Raw genomic sequence first — 18,377 nt, 5'->3', positions numbered from 1 at the left:
ATACACATTTTTATATATGGATATAGCTGTCCCTCACCCATCACTGCCTCTCCACAATTCTAAGATTCTCAAGAACAAGGACTATGTCTTACTCAACTCTTGCAGTACCTAACATAGCACCCAGTGTCTGACAGTTCAGACTTCTAGGCTGAGCAGAGGTCACTAGAACCTAGGGATATATGGTTTTAACAGAAGCATGACTCACAGAATCAACGGACCCTTTGGTCTGCTTCAAGAGCTGGCACCTCTCCCTCCTCCTCATGTTCCTTGGGTCTGGCCAGGTAACTAGTTAAGGTAAGAGCCAAGACCAGGAATTTCACTATGGTGGTTCTAGCCTGTGCTGAGATGTTTAAAGAAGGATCCCCTTTTCAGAATGCCTTATCCCTGACCTCAAACTGCATCCTTTACTATCATCCATAAACTGAACCCAGATCCAGATTTAGCCCAGATCAGCAGACAGCCATCTGGTAAGTGCAAACCCTTGGTCTCCAAAGGCAGGGAAAGGCTCACGGCACACAGCTGAAGAGAGAACTCAAAGGTATGTGGTAAGAATCATCGGGAGCATCACCTCTGGATACATAGGAACCTCTATTGAAATTAGGGGTCCTGGGCAAGTCTGTAGCCCACAAGTATGGTTATCCTAGCTTGGGGAAGCCAAAGACTAAAATGCTGATAGGGAAAAACAAAACGAACACACAAAAGAATTTTTCTCCTAAGCCCAGAACAGAAAAACATTCCTTCTGGGTAAGTGAGCTTGTCACAGGCATGGGGTACTTAGCATATCTGCCATTCCAGGATTACGGCTGTCAAGTTTTAATTAGGGTAATTAGAGTTAAAAATGTAATTTCATTTCAGGGGTATTCTGAACAGATTCCATTAATTTCTTTTTTAAAAAGAACACAGAAAGGAGGGGCAGGCTGAGTGAAGCAGAGAAGCAAAGCTGAGTGCCTGGGCTACACAAGCATTCAAACCACTACCAAGAACCCCCAGCACCTCTGCAGGACTGGCCCAGAGGAACAGAGGCCTGCTGCTCATCAGCTTTCCTTCGTTTCCTCCCTGAAACTAAGTTTCAGTCAGCACCTGCTAATAAACTCACCTCCTTCTCCCCACCTACTGCTCTTGTGTCACTGCTATTCAATGGTTATAATTGCCCTAAGTCTGACAAGGGGCAAGGGCTAATGGCTGTTAATCTGATATGCTACAGCTCTCTGGTCTGTAGTGCCCTCCTTCCTTGCCTGCCTCAACTCTTACTCTTCCTACAAAGCACAGATCAAGTATCTCCTCCAGGAAATCTCACCTTCATGCCTCTGTAATCCCAAAGTCCCTTGCATGTGCCTCTATAAAGGCATACACAATACTGTGGTTTGTTTCCTTGTTTGATTCTGATGCTAGATTGTGAGGTCTTTCAGGGCAGGGACTGAATCTTCATCTGGGAATCTTTAGCACTAGCATAAGCCTTGACACATAGGAGATAATTAACAAATATCTGCTGAATGACATAACCGTATAGTGAATTTGGTCTGACCACATTGATAGCTGAGCATGTTAAGCCTGCAGGTTTTACAATGCCTAGAAATATCCAGCCATGAGTCCCTTCCCCCTCCTTGCACAGGGCCAGTTCAGAAACCTGATTCTGCACTCCATGCAGGAGGAAACCTTCCCATTGATCCCAAATGATGATTGATCTCTCCCATTAGAGCCTGCTCATTCCTTAGGGACCTTGGAAAGAAGATGAGAAAGCAAAAGCAAGCAGAACATCTCCTCCCATCCTCCTCACCACTAGTTTTAAAGAATTTCCTCCAGTCGAGGGCTCCAGGGAGAGGGCCTGAACTCCAGTTCATTCTGTAGAAGGATAAGGGATGGCCATGGTAGAAAATAGTTCATCAGCTTGGAATCAGTGCTGCAAATACTCAGAAATGTTGTAGTATATTACAACACAGAACATAATATGTGACACAGAGCAGCCAAGTCACTTCACTGAGCTTGTTTCCTTTTCCAAGGTATCCCAGTAAATTGTTAGGAGAAATAGGCACACAAAGGGGCTTAACTCAATATTTAACACTTAGTAGATATTCAGTAAGCGATTTTTCCATCTTGGGGCGAGGGGTGGGGTAGGGTGGGGGTTGCTGTACTATGTACCTAGCAACATATTGTATAGGAGTTTATAAAGGTGAGAAAAATATATCAAAGGGTGATACAAGTTAACCATTCCCCATTTGCTCAGGGCAACCTTGCCTGCTGGTCCCACTGGAGGAAGGCTATCCCAGCAGAATTGTTGTGTTGACAAGTGTAACTAGATCCATTTCATGGTAATCATATTTTCCCCAGCTAGGAGCACTCCTCGGACCTCCTCCCAGGCTCCCCAGGCCTGGATGCAGGCCCATATCGATCCATTCTAATTAGGAGCTGTGTCAGTGCTTCTGACAGAAGGTCAGGGCCTAGGCTGCCTCTGCTGGCCTCTGGCCAGACTGAAATGCCCTACTCAGGGCAGACCCAGAGAACAAACTCTTTTGTGGTAGAAAGTGATCCTAGCTTGATCTCATCATAAAGCAGCCTGAAATTTTAGAGCTGAAAAGGTCCTTTATGAGCCTGAGTTTTCTTATAATTGAAAAAGCTGAGGTCCAGAAAAGATAACTTGTCCAAGGTGGTACAGGAAAATAATGCCTATCTTTTTACTTCTAGTTCTTTCAATTAAATGTTTTCAACCTGGCTACACAATAGGAGGATTCAGGGAACTTGTTAAAAATACAGTTTTCTAGGCCCCACCCCCAGAGAGTCTGATTTGAAACATATGTTCTGGCTCTTATGCTAAGTATATGATCATTTTCTAATAGAAATGACCCTGAAATCATAGGATTCAGTTTGGACCTAGGATCAAATCCATCCTGGGTCATAAAAGTGCCATTTAGAAGAAACCCACTATTGTCTGATCCAGCCCTCCCCTACCCCCACCATAACAGGGTTATTCTAGGGGCCTTAGTCAAAGGACCTGTCATAAATGGTTCAGACTTCCGAATGGTTCACCAGCTTGGCTGTCAGCAAAGACATTTCCTTTCAAAACTAGTCTGACACTAAAATGTCTCTCATGATTAGAAATACTTAAGGAAGAGGTGTAAGGAATAATGGGAGATAGTGTGGTATTAAGTGTGTGGGATCTGGGTGAGACATGTCTGTGTAGAGGACGACCTGTGTGGATATGTAAGGGAGTTAACAGTGTGGGGAGACAGGCTCACAGATTCTTTTGCAGAACACACAATTCTAGGTCTCTGGGTAGAAAACAGTGGGACAGGGGTATAGGAAGATGTGTGGGTACATGGCAGAAGGGGGTAGATAACTTGAAGGTGTAAGGGAGATAGTATGGATTATGAAAGAGATGTGTGTACCTTTGTGACTCAACTGTGTATGTGGTGCAAAGCATACCGACCTGTAGAAGGGAGTGTGTATCTCAGTGGCCTAGACACCTATATGCATGAGAAAACAGATCCATGAGCACTTCTGACTCATCCAGCCCTGGCTTTGCCTGAAGGCTCATACCACTAAAGGGCAGGCCTGTCTGCAGAAATTTCTCATTAAAATTGACACTTTGACAACTATTTAAAAAAATAATAATAATGACACCCCTAGGGTTGGAGTGGTTAAAAAAAGTCAATGCCAATAAAACAGGAGACAGACAAGAAACAATTACACCATGATTACTTTCTCAATTTCACAAGGAGAGGTGTTATTTGAAGTTAATTATACAACTGATTCATATCTTAACCCAAAGGCCTAGATTTCCTGTATTAGGGAAGAAGGGAAGAAAGAAGAAAGTAGATAGAGAAAGTAAACAATAAAATTTTTAAAAAGGACTGGAGAAGATGAAAGAAAGGCAAGGGCTGAGAAGAAACCAAAAATAAAAGGGAAGTGGGTCATAAAAGAGAGAGAAGGAAAGAACAGAAGGAAAAAAGGTAGGAAAGACAGAAGAAAGAGAATCTCCTTTAGCCAGAAAAATTTAGCACACATTCTAGCAGAAATCTGGCTGAAGGGGTGGATGAATTAGTAGGTGGGGCCTGATCTTTGTACTTCCTTATTGCTTTTACACCAACCTTCCCATCATCTTTACCAAAATAAAATTCTGAATCCTCAAGGGCATATTCAAATGCTACCAGCTTCTAGAAGCTTCCAACGTTTCTTCTAATTAGAAATTATCTATCAAAAACTCCCATAAACTACCAGATCATTCTCTCTTATTTCACCTGTAGCAATTAACATTCAAATTTATATCATGGTTATTGGTACACATACATTTCTGTCATTCATTCTAAAAGTACTTTTTGTGCCAGGTCTATTACAGAGAACAGGAAAACAAGGATAAGTAGCGCAAAATCCCCTGGCCCATAAGGTCTCTCTACTCCATAAAGGAGAGCAGATTCAGGTGTGATACAGGACCAAAGTACAGCTATAGAAGTAGAAGCAAAATATAGAGATCGAAATTAATTCTGCTTATGGAGTGATCAGGGAAAGCTTTATTGAAGAGGTGGCATTTGAACTGGTATGAAAAGATGAGTAGGAGTTTGTCAGGTAAAGGGGCAAGGAAGCTGAGAGAGACTTCTACTTAAATGGAATGGTCAAAACAAAGTTATTCTACTGAGTAGGAGCACAGAGAAACAGTGGGTATTAAGCACCATGCTGCTGCCCAACCCAAGACAGCAGTGAGGTAGCACCAGACTGTATGAGCCTTGTAGCCAAGACAAGCTGAGATTTTTATCCTTTCCAACCTGGGGTGGGAGTAAAGAAGAGGGGACAGTTTAAAAATGTCTAATCTCCCTTATTGAGTTGCCCTACTTTAAAGCAAATCCTCTCAAAAACCCAGGAAAACAGGTCCAACCCCAGGCTGTGCCTACAGCAGTGGCAGAGAAGATGGCAACAGTGAGAGAAAAACAAGGTATAAAAGGTTGGGGGAGTGGATTGTGATGCAGAAGGGAGGGTAGGAGTGCTCAAGGAGGAACGAGCTGGAGGGGAGGAAACTAAAGAGGAAGAGAAGAATCAAAAAGGCAGAAGGAGGGAAGGATTTCGCTTGGCACTAAAACTCCTTGTTGCTGAGCTGTCCTCTACATCTTCTAGATAGAAAAAATAAGGTCAGTCTGAAGCTAGTGACAGAAAAAGATCCTTTGCACCAAAAGGAGGCTGAGCACGTTATAACTGCCACCTCAACCCTCCCTTTGCTCAGGATAATATGGCTGTACCAACAGGTGGAGTTCACCTGGCTCTACTAACCATCCCAAAGTATGCCAAAGAAGACGCCTGCTCAATACACTAAGAAAGTGTGAAGCAGAGGTATCAAAGTTCTCGGACTTAAAACAGGGCCTGCCTAGGACCTATGGCTGCTGCTTAGGGTCCCCTAGAGGAAAGCTCTGCTTCTCTGGACCATAGTTTCATCTGCAAAACATGATGCTACGTGCTGAGACATCGGCGAGTTTACAGAAGCTGCCATTAAACAGGGTGATGTTTAATGTGGGGATTTTCCTAATCTGTCAAGTCTTAACTTCATTCTTTTCATTCTGAGCTATGGCCAGTCTGAAGCCAAGAAGTAGCCAGACCCAGAATGCCAGTCATCCCTGACACCATCATCTACTTGGCCCTATCCAAAGACTAGCTCCTGCCCAGACCTGTTTATCTCACAGGTTACAAACAGATGCTCAGGCCCAAAGACGTGTCTTGTCCGACCCACACAAGTTATTTAAAAACCTCTAAATTAACTGCCAACTTTAAAAATCAGATCTCATTTTTTTAAAACTTAGATTTCTAGCTTCTCTTAAAAATATCAGAGATCTAGCAAGACCCTCTAACTAGACCCTCTGGAGTAAAAAGGTCAAAAGGCCCACTACAGTCCTGTAATTTATTTGATGCTTTCTCATTTTATCTAAAAAATTCATGCTAACTTATCATTTATTCCATAACATGAAAATGTAAGAGTAAACTTTTAAATTACCAGTTACAATATTCAAACCAATCCAACTTCAAAATACGAGTAGTAGACACTTTTATGTTTTATCCTGTGATTTCATGTATCATCTAATATGCAGCCATGTATCCCAGCTTTAGAAACTCCAGCACAGTTTATCCATTCACTCAAAAAACACTTAGATCCTAGGGTAGGCACTGGGAAAACATTAACAAGACAAACATGGTTCCTGCCTTTGTGGAGCTTATGGTCCAGTGGGATATAATGGAAAGAAGCCACACGGAATAGGAGGCACAAACACTAAGCTAAGGATCTAGAGTGTACTCCACAACTAGTGACCCCCTTCGGCAACTTGTTAACCTCTCTGGACCTCTGTTTCCTTGTCTGCAAAAGGAAAAGTTTCAATTAGGCAGTTGCTTCTGCAAAGTCCTTCCCAGCTCAAAATTCTACTAGCATCACAAAAACTTAGCCCAATATCGTTTTAGAGTTCCTAACACGTATTAGCTTCCTCCTTTTATATGGGAAATCATGATCAGTTGTCATGGAAATTACTATGGTGCTCCACATACTGGATGATGATATTACAGTAATTACAAAAAGCCAAAGAAAACAGGCAGCAAGAAGAGTCACTTACTCATAAAGTCACCTACTTTCAACACATAGGAGCTGCTGTTCATTACAACTAGAGTGTTAAAAAGACCAGGTAGTAACTCAGAAGTAAAAGTTTTAATTTCTATTAGATGTCATGGTTTCATGAGGCATCAGACCCACTTCCTCCAGCTTGTGAGTGTTAGAGACTGACACACACAAAAAAGCCAATTTTACAAGGACAAGGTTCACTGATCCTTGACTTAGTCTGCTGTCCTTGGGAAGTCCTATAACAAGCCAGGAGACAGACATACCAGCCAATGGGGCACCAAAATGTCATAGTAAAATTAAGATAATTCATCTAGTCCCAGAGGACTAAGAGCACTATAACTGGGTAAAGGGGTAAAGTCCCTTCAATATTAGAGCAAGAAATGTGAAGCAGAGGTATCCCAACCCCTAGGCCATGGACCAGTACTGGTCCGTGGCCTGTTAGGAAGTGGGCCACACAGCAGGAGGTGAGCAAGTGAAGCTTCATCTGTATTTGCAGGCCCTCCCCAGCACTAGCATCATCGCCTCAACTCCACCTCAGATCATCAGGCATTAGATTCTCATAGGAGCACTGGTCCCTGGTGCCAAAAAGGTTGGGGACCGCTGATCTAGAGCACTCCCCGACCCAGGGACACATCGAATACTACTCCTGTAAGAGTTCTCAGTTTATACATCAAAGAAACTAAAGCCCAGAAAACTAAATGCTTTGCCCAAACTCACAAATGAATGAGTAGTGAAAAGAACAAAAGGCTTTGAAGGCAAGGTCTGTGTGAAATCCAAGGTTGCTGTGAGGCCTTGAGCAAGTCGCCCAACCTTTCTTAGTCTGTTTTCTCATCTGCAAAATAATAACTATTTTTGCAGGGTTGCCATGGGGATTAAGAGATATTGCCCTCTAGATACAACCACCAATTTACAGGAAATACAAAAGATAGAGAAACATTAAACACACCACAGATATAACAATGAGCAAAATTCAGAACATGGAAAACTCTACAGGAAAAACAACCAGTTTCTTCAACAAATAAAGCAGAAACTAGAAATGAACTTATAAATGAAGAGACTTAAAAGACATAACCAATTACAATGTGTGAACCTTTATGAATCCTAAATCAAACAAACTATAAAAATAAAATTGTGACATTTATGAAACAATTGGAAATTTGAATATAATCTGGATTTTGATGGTATTAAGGAATTGTTAAATTTTATAAGGTGTGATCACGGCATTGTGGGTTTTTTAGTCATCTTTTAGAAATACACTATGAAATATTTAAGGACAAAATACGACAGCTGAGATTTTCTTCAAAGCACAGGATGAGAAGTAGGTAGGCGTAAAAATGAAATAAGACTGACCGCGAATTGATAACTGTTGAAGCTGAATCTACCATGCTTCATTAACCTATTCTGCCACTTTGTATATATTTGAAATTTTCCCTATTAAAAATAAAGAAGAATTGGTTAGGTTTAAATCCTAGTACTCCATTTACTAACGATGTGACTATGGGCATATTTCTTAACCTTCTATGTCTCAGTTTCCTATCTTTATGGTGAGGATCAAGAGAATCTACTATTTAGGGTTGAGGTAAGAATAAACCTGATTTTTAAATATATATATAGATTTATACATAATATATTCATATTAGTTTCATACAATATATTTATAAGATTTATATAAATATGTATTATACAGATTTCTATACACACACAAAGGGCTTAGTATATATTAACCTTCAGGAAATATCAGTTCTATTAGTATGAAGGTAAGGTACCAAATATGGTATCTCAACACAGTGGACACCCAATTGATGGTAGCTATTATTAATATGAAAAATGGAATTAGGTGTAAAACCTAGACCAGATTTTTAATGAAGTACTCAACTAGTCTCCTCGACAGAAGGCCTAGATACCCTCTGGTGACTGTCCCCAGGGGCAGCTCTAACACCCCCCAGTCTCTCCTGACAAATACCCCAGGTCTGACACAGGATCAAAAGCTGACTGATGTTTAACATCAAAGTGCTGCTCTCTGGAAGCAGGCAGGGCCACCTTATTTTCCCCAACCAGGTAATTTAAGGTACATTTTCTAATATTTGCTGACAGAACAAAGAAGCAAGGCTCCACAACATGATCAATGTTCATGCCAGCCTTTCAAAGCGATTTTGGTAAAACTACAGAAAATAAACGCCAGCTAGGGTCCACCTGGCAGGATAAAAGCTGACAAAAAAAATGGCAATTTTTCCCTGAGCAAATATACAAGTAATAGATGAGCTCTGAAAGACTAAGCTCTTTAGGTTTTGGCATTTGCCTCCCTCCCCTTCCATTTTAAGAGAAGACAAACTCTCAACATACTTCAAGTGACTGCTGAAATGATGTAATTATAGGCAAAGTCATTCTCATCCTTCCATCCAGTTTAAATACAAATTGGTTTAGGAATAGTATGACCTTTTCCATCTGCTCCAGGAGACTCTGAGAAGGTATCATCCACCCTCAAAGTATGGGACACGTCCTCTCCCTCTGCTCATTAGCAGGAATATGGATGCACTCCATCTAGTCACTCATCTGTGTTTCTGCTCAAGTTGTTCCCATTGCACAGAATGTCCTCTCTCCATCTCTGCAGTCTAAATCTCCTGTGAACATACTTTCCGGAAAAAGGGAGAGAAGGACAGCAACTGAGAGAAGATATCTGGGTGTTGCCTCTGGGTAGTCTGAAACATACAGTCTAGGCACAGAAATATTGGTACTTCATAATTTATAAGCACAAGCCCAGGCAGAATATTAGAAATTGGGACGGTGCTAGGTAATATATGCTATCTTTATTCTACAAGGCTCAGCTCAAAAATTCACTCCTCCATAAATGTCCCCTGGGCACCACACCCCCACAAATGAAGCAATCTCTCCCTCCTTTGAACTTTCCAATAGCTGTACCCCTTTGTGGTATTACTACTTGAGAGTTCATATTACAGTTCTTAATATCACTTCTATAACTACACATCAATCAAAATGGCTTAAAATGAAAATGATAGACAATGCTAACTGTTGACAAAGATATGGAGCAACAAGAATTCTCTTATACACCAATGATGAGACTGTGATCTGGTCCACTTCTGAAAATTGTCTGGCAATAAATACCAAAGCTAAACATACGCGCCTATCCTATGACTTGACTATGAGGTTGGAGAACACTCACTCACTGTTGCCTCTAAACAGTTTTGCCTATAGTCTTGTGCTCCATCATTGTCCTGTCTAAATACTTCCATCATTTTTTCTCCCAGCCCTACAGGCTAGTTCAGACCACTTTTCCTGATCACTCCAGCCCAGAGAGACCTCCTCTTCTATAGAAAACTCTGCCATTTATCTATTACCTCTGACAAATGAATCGTGGATTCTTCGCACATAAATTATGTCTTCTGGTTTTATAATGTACTTTTGGTAACATTATCTAACTTGTTCCTCACAATAACATTGTAAAGAAGGCAAAATATAGGATATTAACCCCACTTTATAGGTGAGAAAATAGAGGTTCAGAGAGGAAAAATGACTTATTCCAATTTATCTGGCCAAATTTATGCAGGGACTTATTCTAATTTATCTGGCCAAATTTATGCAAGAGCAGACAGTAGTCTTCTGAACCAAGCTCTCTACACCGAACTGCCTTATTATCAGCCACATCTTCATGATTATCTTATCTCCCCAAAGAAGACCATACTAGGTTCCCTGAAGGCAAGAGACATTTTACACCCCTCACAGCACCAAGGAAGGCACTCAGTGGCTTACATAGTTTGGCCAATTGATTTCAATATTGTTCCTAACCTCTGAGCCAAACACAAGCATATGTCCTCGTCTTCTAGATCTCACAGGCAATGCTAAATTGTTGGAAGAAATCATGAACACAACACAGCACCCCAAATAACATTTCTTTTTTGATGGTAGGGGCGAGGGAAAAGGAAGAGCCTTTCAAGATCAGAGTAAGCTCAAGGTTCCCTCAATTTCCTAAAGTTCCATCCTACAAAGTGTTCAAAGAAGCCTGGCAGAGATAGTGGCAATGGGCTTCAAGAACCACAATTTAATTATAATTAATAAGTCACAAATTGATCAAATGCCAGAAACCACACCTCAAATAATATCACTTATAAGCAAAACCGAGAGCTATTTTATTTCAAAACTGAGCATAATAAAACTTAAAATGATTCGATATGAAACTTAATTTTCTTCATTCCTAAATAAGAAGCTAGACAATATCAAATCTTTCTGGAAGTCAGCCAGAGAACTGATGTGAGGAGAATAGTGAAAGCACTAGGCGGATATCTGGACATCCAAACTTGAAGGACAATGCTGTCTCCTACCCTAACGTTCTTGAATTTACACACTGGGTGCTGGCCGCCTCAGCAATAGAGGATAAACATCTGGATAACACACAGAATAAAGGGAGAGAGGAAGGGAAAGCCAAAAATAAATCTAAACACTGAAAGTCAGATATTCAAAAGGGCCTCCTTGCCTAGTGATACATCCATCAATTCTGCTATCTAGTCTAAACCCTCAACTCAATATTTGGGCCAGGTCAGCAGAGTTAAGAAGCAGCGAAAATTTGTCATACTTTTCTATCTCCCTCTAAAGACTGAAAATAATTTGAGGGCACAAATGATGTCTTGCTTGGTTTTAATGTTCTCCATAGATAGTAGGTACTCCAAAATCCTAGCATGAATGGTTGAGCTTAGGGATGGAAGGTAGTGGACTTCCAAGCATAATCATGTTACAACTAGGTAACCTACTTAGTATGGTAACTCTACCTAAAACCTTAATTTTAGTAAGACCTGATTTTAATTGATGTGAAAATCAATTTAGGGTAAGGTCTGAACAAAAGTTATGCTTGTGTTCAACTGATTCAGGCACAGCTATCATTAATATATTGACAGCAGCTGCATTTCTCAGTGCAAGCTTACAGCTATCTGCCCAAAGAAAGTCCCAGAGTTTTAAAATGGTCTATGTAAGCAAGGAACAACATTGGACTTCTCAGTGCAGCATGATCCTACATTCCAGAAAGGAGACCCAGACCTAGAGAAATAAGGAGTTATGAAAATTCTTCTTTTAAATTTACTGCTAAGCTTGCTTTCACTAGCAACGAATTACAAAGGAAAGTAGACAAACAGATCAACAGACACCATGCAAATAGTACCTTTAACTAGGCTTAGTTAAATCCTTAATAAAACAAACAAGAGACAGCTAAATACCAGACAAATGGCTCTGGAATGAAGAAAACCTGGCCTTCTAAAAGAGAATACTTACTTAGAATAAAGCAATGATTCTTACCTTGACAAACGAAACTAGTATTCAGTCCCTACGGATGGCATTTCAAGGGTCAGGTAACCTCAGTACAGGTCCTCTACTATCTCATAAAGCTAAATCACTAAGGAAATGCAAATTTCTGGCCTAGTGTTTTTCCAGTCCTAATACTGTTTGGGAATCTTATAGTTTTTATTCTCCTTTTATATGGTTTTAAACAGTTTGCTACATATGTAAATACAATTTTTTATAGTCTTGGATTCCAAGTTCGTCCTATGGGACAACAGCTCCAAATTTATAATGGAACTCAGCAAACAATATGATAAATTCATCTCACAAGCAATTTTTCAGCAATATGTCCACTCTAAAAAGTAATATCCAGCTGTTTCTATACTGGAAGGTATCTATGAACCCTGAATTTAACCCTCGGAGATACTCTCGATGCTCCAGCAAAGCCTTTTCTCCTTCCAGAGAGGAATTCTTAAGCCACTTCCATAAAACCAGAAATTCAGATCGTTGAGAGGTAAAAATACTATTCAAGATTATCTAGTCCAATACCCTTGCTTTACAGACAGGAAGACTGAGATCCCAGAGAGTATTAGGTAATTATAATTAATGTGAGTTTGGCAAGCATCAAAAGCCCACTGAATGCTATTTCCCCCAGTAGAAGTGCACTGGGTATGTTGGGAGGATGGCCAGATTTGCACTTTACTCAGTGAAGCACTCCAAAAACGTGTCTCAGCCTCAGAAAACCTGAATATTCAACCACAAATCCTCCACTCCTACACCAGCAGAGGGCAGGGGGCAGTGGACAGCCTACATGGCTCCTTGGGGGTGAAGGCTAGAACCTAGGGATAATAACCCATCCTTCCTCTCCTTCTCTCAGCAGGGACAACACATTTACGCACATGAAGGCCACTGTGAAGTGACAGAAAGACACTAAAACTCTGAGGAAAAAGGAAAGGCTGTAGAAAACAGAGAAGGTAACAATGACACTTGGCTGCTGCCTGACTCTATAGTTATTCACTTAAGAGGGGAGGGGAAGGTGACCAGAGGAACCTCTAATCCCTTACTGTCCTCAGCCCCCACCTTTGGACCTTTGCAGAATTCCAGCAACTTCCCACATTATTTTATAAGGAAACAAGCCAGAGTATGTGGCTAAGCCCACATACTGAGTTAGTAACAGGGACCAGAACAAATGATCCTCAGGCCCATACTAGGTTCACAATTTATCCCACTGCCCCCTCTCTCTCTAGTCCTGAGAGTCTACTCACCATCATGGATCTGAAACTTCCTTACAGTACCCAGGGGGCAGCTGTAGGACAGCAGGCTAACATTACTGCTGTCATCTTCTCCCTTCTAGTTGTAAATTTTACACATGAATCTAAAATTGAATAAAACTAGGGGTTTTTTTATAGAACTCATGTGAAAACGCTATTGCCACTCCTACCCCTCTACCACTGCCTAAAGGAAAAGGGGGAGAAGGGAGGAAGGGAAAGAAGGAAGAGGCAGAGAGAAAGAAAATACCTCTCCAAGAGATATTTTATCTAAATCATCATCTAGATCATAAAATGTTATTGCTGGAAGGGACCCTGGGGGTCATTACGTTACTTTCCATCGTTATTCAGATGAATAAGCCTGGACCTTTGCCACCTGACAAAAAGACTGAAGCACAGAGCAGGGTCTCCTGACTCCTGTCCGTAATAAAAATCCCTTCTGGTCTCTTTCTCCATCCTGTCCCACCCTGACCTGCCTCACCCCACTCTCTCCCTCCACCACTGTATCTAAGTTACTGAGATTTGCTGTGAGCTACTCAAGCTGTTTTACTCATCTTTGTTTTCCCAGCATCTAGCAGAGAGTAAGCAGAGGTGACTTAGGAACACACTAGCACATGGAGAGAGCAGTGCGAAAGGACACTATTTAGAGAAAAAGTAAGGTTTCCTTAGCTTAACATAAGCAGTATTCAGAGCTGTGCAGGGCTTGGATGTCTACGAGCTAATAGATTCTCTTTTCCAAAACTGGTGTTTACATCATCCAGTTCAGCCAGGTATAGTTACATTTCTGTGCCATATTCTCCCTCACTACTGCTCCCTCCTACCCTGGCCTTTCCCACGAAGAACGAGAATAACTAGAAGATAAATGAAAGCAAATGTAAGACTCTGCATGAGAAATCCTCCCCGCTCTCTCATGTCCTCTTTCTCCTGTGTCCTCACCTCAATAAACATGGCATCCCCATCTATATTATGACTACACCAAGGAGAAATCTAGAAGTCATCCTTGATTTCTTCCTTACTCTCCATTCCAACAATCTTTTTGTCGTATCGTTCAATTCCATCTTCTACACACACACACACACTTCATTTAAAACACCATCATCTCTTGCCGGCATTACGGCAAAGCCTCCTAACTGGTCGCTTTGCCTTTGGTGTTCTGGCCCTCAAATACATTCCCCAAGCAGGTAGCCAAAGATAGCTTTCTAAAATGCACATGGGATCATGGTCCCCTCACCTTGATGAAGTCCAAAATCCTCAACCTGGGCAACAAGGCCCCCTTCATGACTTGGCCTCTGCTCTGCCTATCTTGGCAGTCTCATCTTTTGCTACACCCACTCATTTCATGCTTTATACTCAAGAAATCTTGAGATACTCATTTAAACCCCTGGCCCTGTTTCCTCACCTGCAGAATGAGAACAGCAGGTACCTCTCAAGGAGGTTATGGGAAGAAATGAGCTAACACAGGTTAAATGCTTAGGATAGTACCTGGTAGATAGAGTAAAAAGGGCCAAAAGTTTCAGTTATCACCCCCACCATCTCTAGACTTGCTATTTCTTCTATTTAGAACTGTCTTATCAGTCTCCTCTTTGACTCCCCATAACTCTTCTTTTCCTGGCTTATGTCTATTTTTTTTCTTGAGGTCTAGGCTTAGCCAACTCCTCTGAAGAAGTCTTCCCTGATGTCACCTCCAAGGCTGAGTTACTTACCATTCCTCTGTGCTCTCATGGTTCTTGTCCCTGTCACAATACTTCTCACACTACCTGTTGCCTTGCACGTCTTCTCCACTAGGCTGTATAAACCCAAGTCCTCAAGTTTAGTACCGTTCCTGGCATGCTTAATAATTATTCAGTGAATGGAAATTTGCCAATAATGAGGTGCCCAATGAAACAGAATCTCAACAGGTAGCATTTCAAATGTTAGCCAGGTGGTTGGCTGGTCAATATGACTTTAATACCCCTCAACTAAAAGAGTCTATCCTATAAATAATTCAACACACTCTGACCTCATTATCACTCAGGGATTTGGACTTTAATATAGACCATTGGATTTTTTAAGGAAAGCACAACACATTCAGATCTGTTTGTTCTCTTATTACCCATCTCCAGAACCCACCCCCATCTCACCCTCCTGTTGGTATCAGGACAAAATTCTAACTACCTTTCCCAGACATAAACATCATACATACCATCTCTCCACACCTCTCAAATATACGGACACAAAAGTCAAAACAAAGGGAAATTTGAGAAGTTAAATACAGCATTAAACTCCATCTTAACCACCTGGAAGCAATGAGCAGCCATAAACACCCTCTAGGAACACAAAAGCTAATCTCTCTTGTGTGTCTTTACGGAAAGAGGAGGGCACAAAGAGGGAGCATTTCATAAAGGTAATCCATTTAATCGTCCTCTGAGTAGTTCTGATCTGAGCTGCTGTCACAGCACTGCTATTCTTGATCACTGCTGCCCCATATGCCCAAACCCTGGATAGTCAGAAAGGTAGGTACAAACAAGACAAGGATGGAGAGTCCTCTGGGTTCTATTTCAAGGGTAGGAAGTCTCTTTGGAAGATACAGAGAAGTAGAGATTTCCAAAAAGGCTTCAGTGATGAGGAACTTCCATAGAGTTGGGGGAAAGGAGGAGAAAGCTTAACCAGAGGTATAATTAGCCTGGGTTCTTGCTCTAGGGCTGCATGCCGCACCCTACTGCAGATTCAGACTAATAATCATTTTGCATTTATAGAGTGCATAGAGGTTAAGGGAGGCACTAAGAGTGCCAGCACTGCCAATTATGAAAGAAGAAATATATGATTATAAGGTACCTAGAGTAGTCAAATTCATAAACACAGAAAACAGAACAGTGGCTGCCAAAGGCTGGGGGGTGAGGGGAACAGGGAGTTAGTGTTTAATGGGTAGAGTCTCAATGGAGAAAGACGAAAAAACGTTAGACATAAATGGTGGCAATGACTGTACCACAATGTGAATGTACTTAATAACACAGTACAATTAAAAATGGTTAAAATGGTAACTTTTATATTATGTATATTTTTATAAAATAAAGCACACTAGCTGTAAAGTTATATTGTCTGCAGGAGTCAATTACATGACCCTGAGCAAGTCATGTAACCTCATTTATACAGTTACTCTGAAAATTAAATGAGATGCTCCACATAAAGTCCTTAGTCCAGTGACTGGTACATGGTAATTACTTAATGTTAGCTACTGTTCCTATTCACAGCTACTATAATAAACTTTCACATTTCTCATAGTCCCCACACAACTGTGTGAGAGTTTACGGATAAGGAAACTGAAGTTCAGAGATCCACAATGAAGGGCTTAGTTCATGATATCACATCAAATTCTCTGCGCATGAGGTGTCTTCTCAGCACTTATTAATTTGGTGATCTTAATAAGGCAAGTACCCTATCCTTGCTGTGTCTCAATTTGTCAATTATAGCTACAAAAAGGAGATATAAACCAAGCTCTCGAACTCCTTCACAGGACTGGGTTAGAAATGCAATCAGAAAATCGTTGCAGAAGAGTACTACAAGCCATTAATAAAGTATTATACAATAAAAGTGGTGACTTATTAGAGCAAAGCTTGGCCACCTTTTAATGCTACATGTGAAGCACGGAGAGTGGCTGGGATTACAAAACTTCCTTGTGATTTCAATTTACTCAGGATTCCTGGTCTTAAGGCCTGCATAAGCAGTTTAGTACTCTTTCAAAAGGTGGCAAGGTAAGATAGAAAGAAAAATATTACTGGGCCGAAGGCAGAAGACTGGGAATCCTAGTTTTGATTCTGCCACTAATGCAGTCAGTGAATTTACACAACTTACTTCCCCTTTCCAAGGTTAGCAGAGAAAGTGGGGGAAAAGCAGATAAAAAAGTTAGGCCAGATGATCTGTAAGACTCCTTCCAGCTCCTACATACAACTCCTAAACCCAGAATCTTGGAAAAGGGAAAACACAGCAGACCTCCAGACTCCAAAAAACTAATGCAAACATCAGGAGACACCCCAACACCTGGCCTAAGAACTCCCCTGCCTGATTTTCAGACACTCCCCACACCGGAGATCAAACACAATGGAAAAGTAGAACACTTGCCAAAGTTAATTTTAGTTCACTTTTACCCCCCTGGGCCTTATCTGAAAATAGGAGAAATAAAATCCTATTTGAAGGTAGAGAGCTGAAGCAGTTGACTTGAGCCATTTGCTGCTCCCCCTCTGCCAACTAGGAGCTATAAATCTAAACACTATAGAGAATATGTCAGGTTTGTCGGGGGAGGAACATGCCATAAACAAAATAAAGGACGGACCTCACTGTTTATAATGATTAAAGCTTTCCTTGAGCCAAAGGAACTTGAGTTGTGCTTGAGGTCTGGAGTCTTCTCCACCCATCAACTTATAATGGGCAATGCTTGCAAGAAATTCCTTTCCCTTGGACCCCCAGTAGCCTTAGAACAGGATTTCATCCATAATACAATGGACAGTGGCCCAGGAATCAGGAAGAACGTAGTTATGTCTCCAACGGCGTGACCCAAAGTTAAGTCAAATTCCCTCTGCACAGAGATTATACAAGCTCACACTAAGTAAATAACACGTGCTAGCAACCACGGCTTTACACTTCTGTGGCTACTGTGATTTGAAGCTAATTATTTAACCTCTCTGCGCCTTGATTTCTGCTTTTATAAATTAGGGTAAGTCCAGAAGGTCGCCGTGGGCACTAAATGAAATTAAGACTTATAATTATAAAGTTCCTGAGTCAAATCCATTAAATGTTACCTTCTGGTATTAAATACTTCTCTCACATATTAGTTTCCCTCCCTGAATCCACAAACACCCTTCAAGGCGACTTTCCCCCGTTTCACAGAGAGGAAAACTGAGGCTCGGCGGCAAAAGGGGCTGCGTGAAGAGCAAACCACCGCCCCAGCTCCAGGGCCTGTTGGTGATCCTCTCCAAGCCCAAGGTGTGCAAAGAGGTCAGGACCCGCAGAAGTGGGGGCCAAGGAGGCGTTCAGGCCCATGAGGTGCGAAGCAAGACCAGTTTTGCGCGCCTCCGGTGCCCGCAGACCCAGCAAGGGAGAGAAAGCCGGAAGAAACTCCGAGACCGGGCCAGAGCCGGAGGCCCGCCTGCTCCAGGCCTCTCCCGCGCGGCCTCCGCTCCCCACCCTCCTCCCCTCGCCGGGCGGGGCGGGGCGCGAGCACAAAAGACTCCAACTTCCGAGCGGGCGCGGGCCCACCCCGCCAACTC

General features: G+C 41.7%; 1 protein-coding gene across 3 annotated transcripts in view; it reads right to left on the bottom strand.

Moving 5' to 3' along the window:
* Window positions 1-18,377, bottom strand: part of RALY (RALY heterogeneous nuclear ribonucleoprotein) — a 72,911-nt gene that overhangs the window by 53,870 nt on the left and 664 nt on the right. Inside the window, exon 2 of one of the 3 annotated variants that reach the window (XM_006921732.3) lies at window positions 17,444-17,686. The exons of the other annotated variants lie outside the window; for them this stretch is intronic. The gene's annotated coding sequence lies outside the window, so the exon portion shown is untranslated. The remainder of the gene's footprint in view (window positions 1-17,443; window positions 17,687-18,377) is intronic. 3 annotated transcript variants of the gene reach the window in all.

Source organism: Pteropus alecto, unplaced genomic scaffold (genome assembly GCF_000325575.1).
Source record: "Pteropus alecto unplaced genomic scaffold, ASM32557v1 scaffold45, whole genome shotgun sequence".
Lineage (NCBI taxonomy): Eukaryota > Metazoa > Chordata > Mammalia > Chiroptera > Pteropodidae > Pteropus > Pteropus alecto.
The sequence above is the reverse complement of the archived record's forward strand: the minus strand, read 5'-3'. Positions and strand labels throughout refer to the sequence as shown.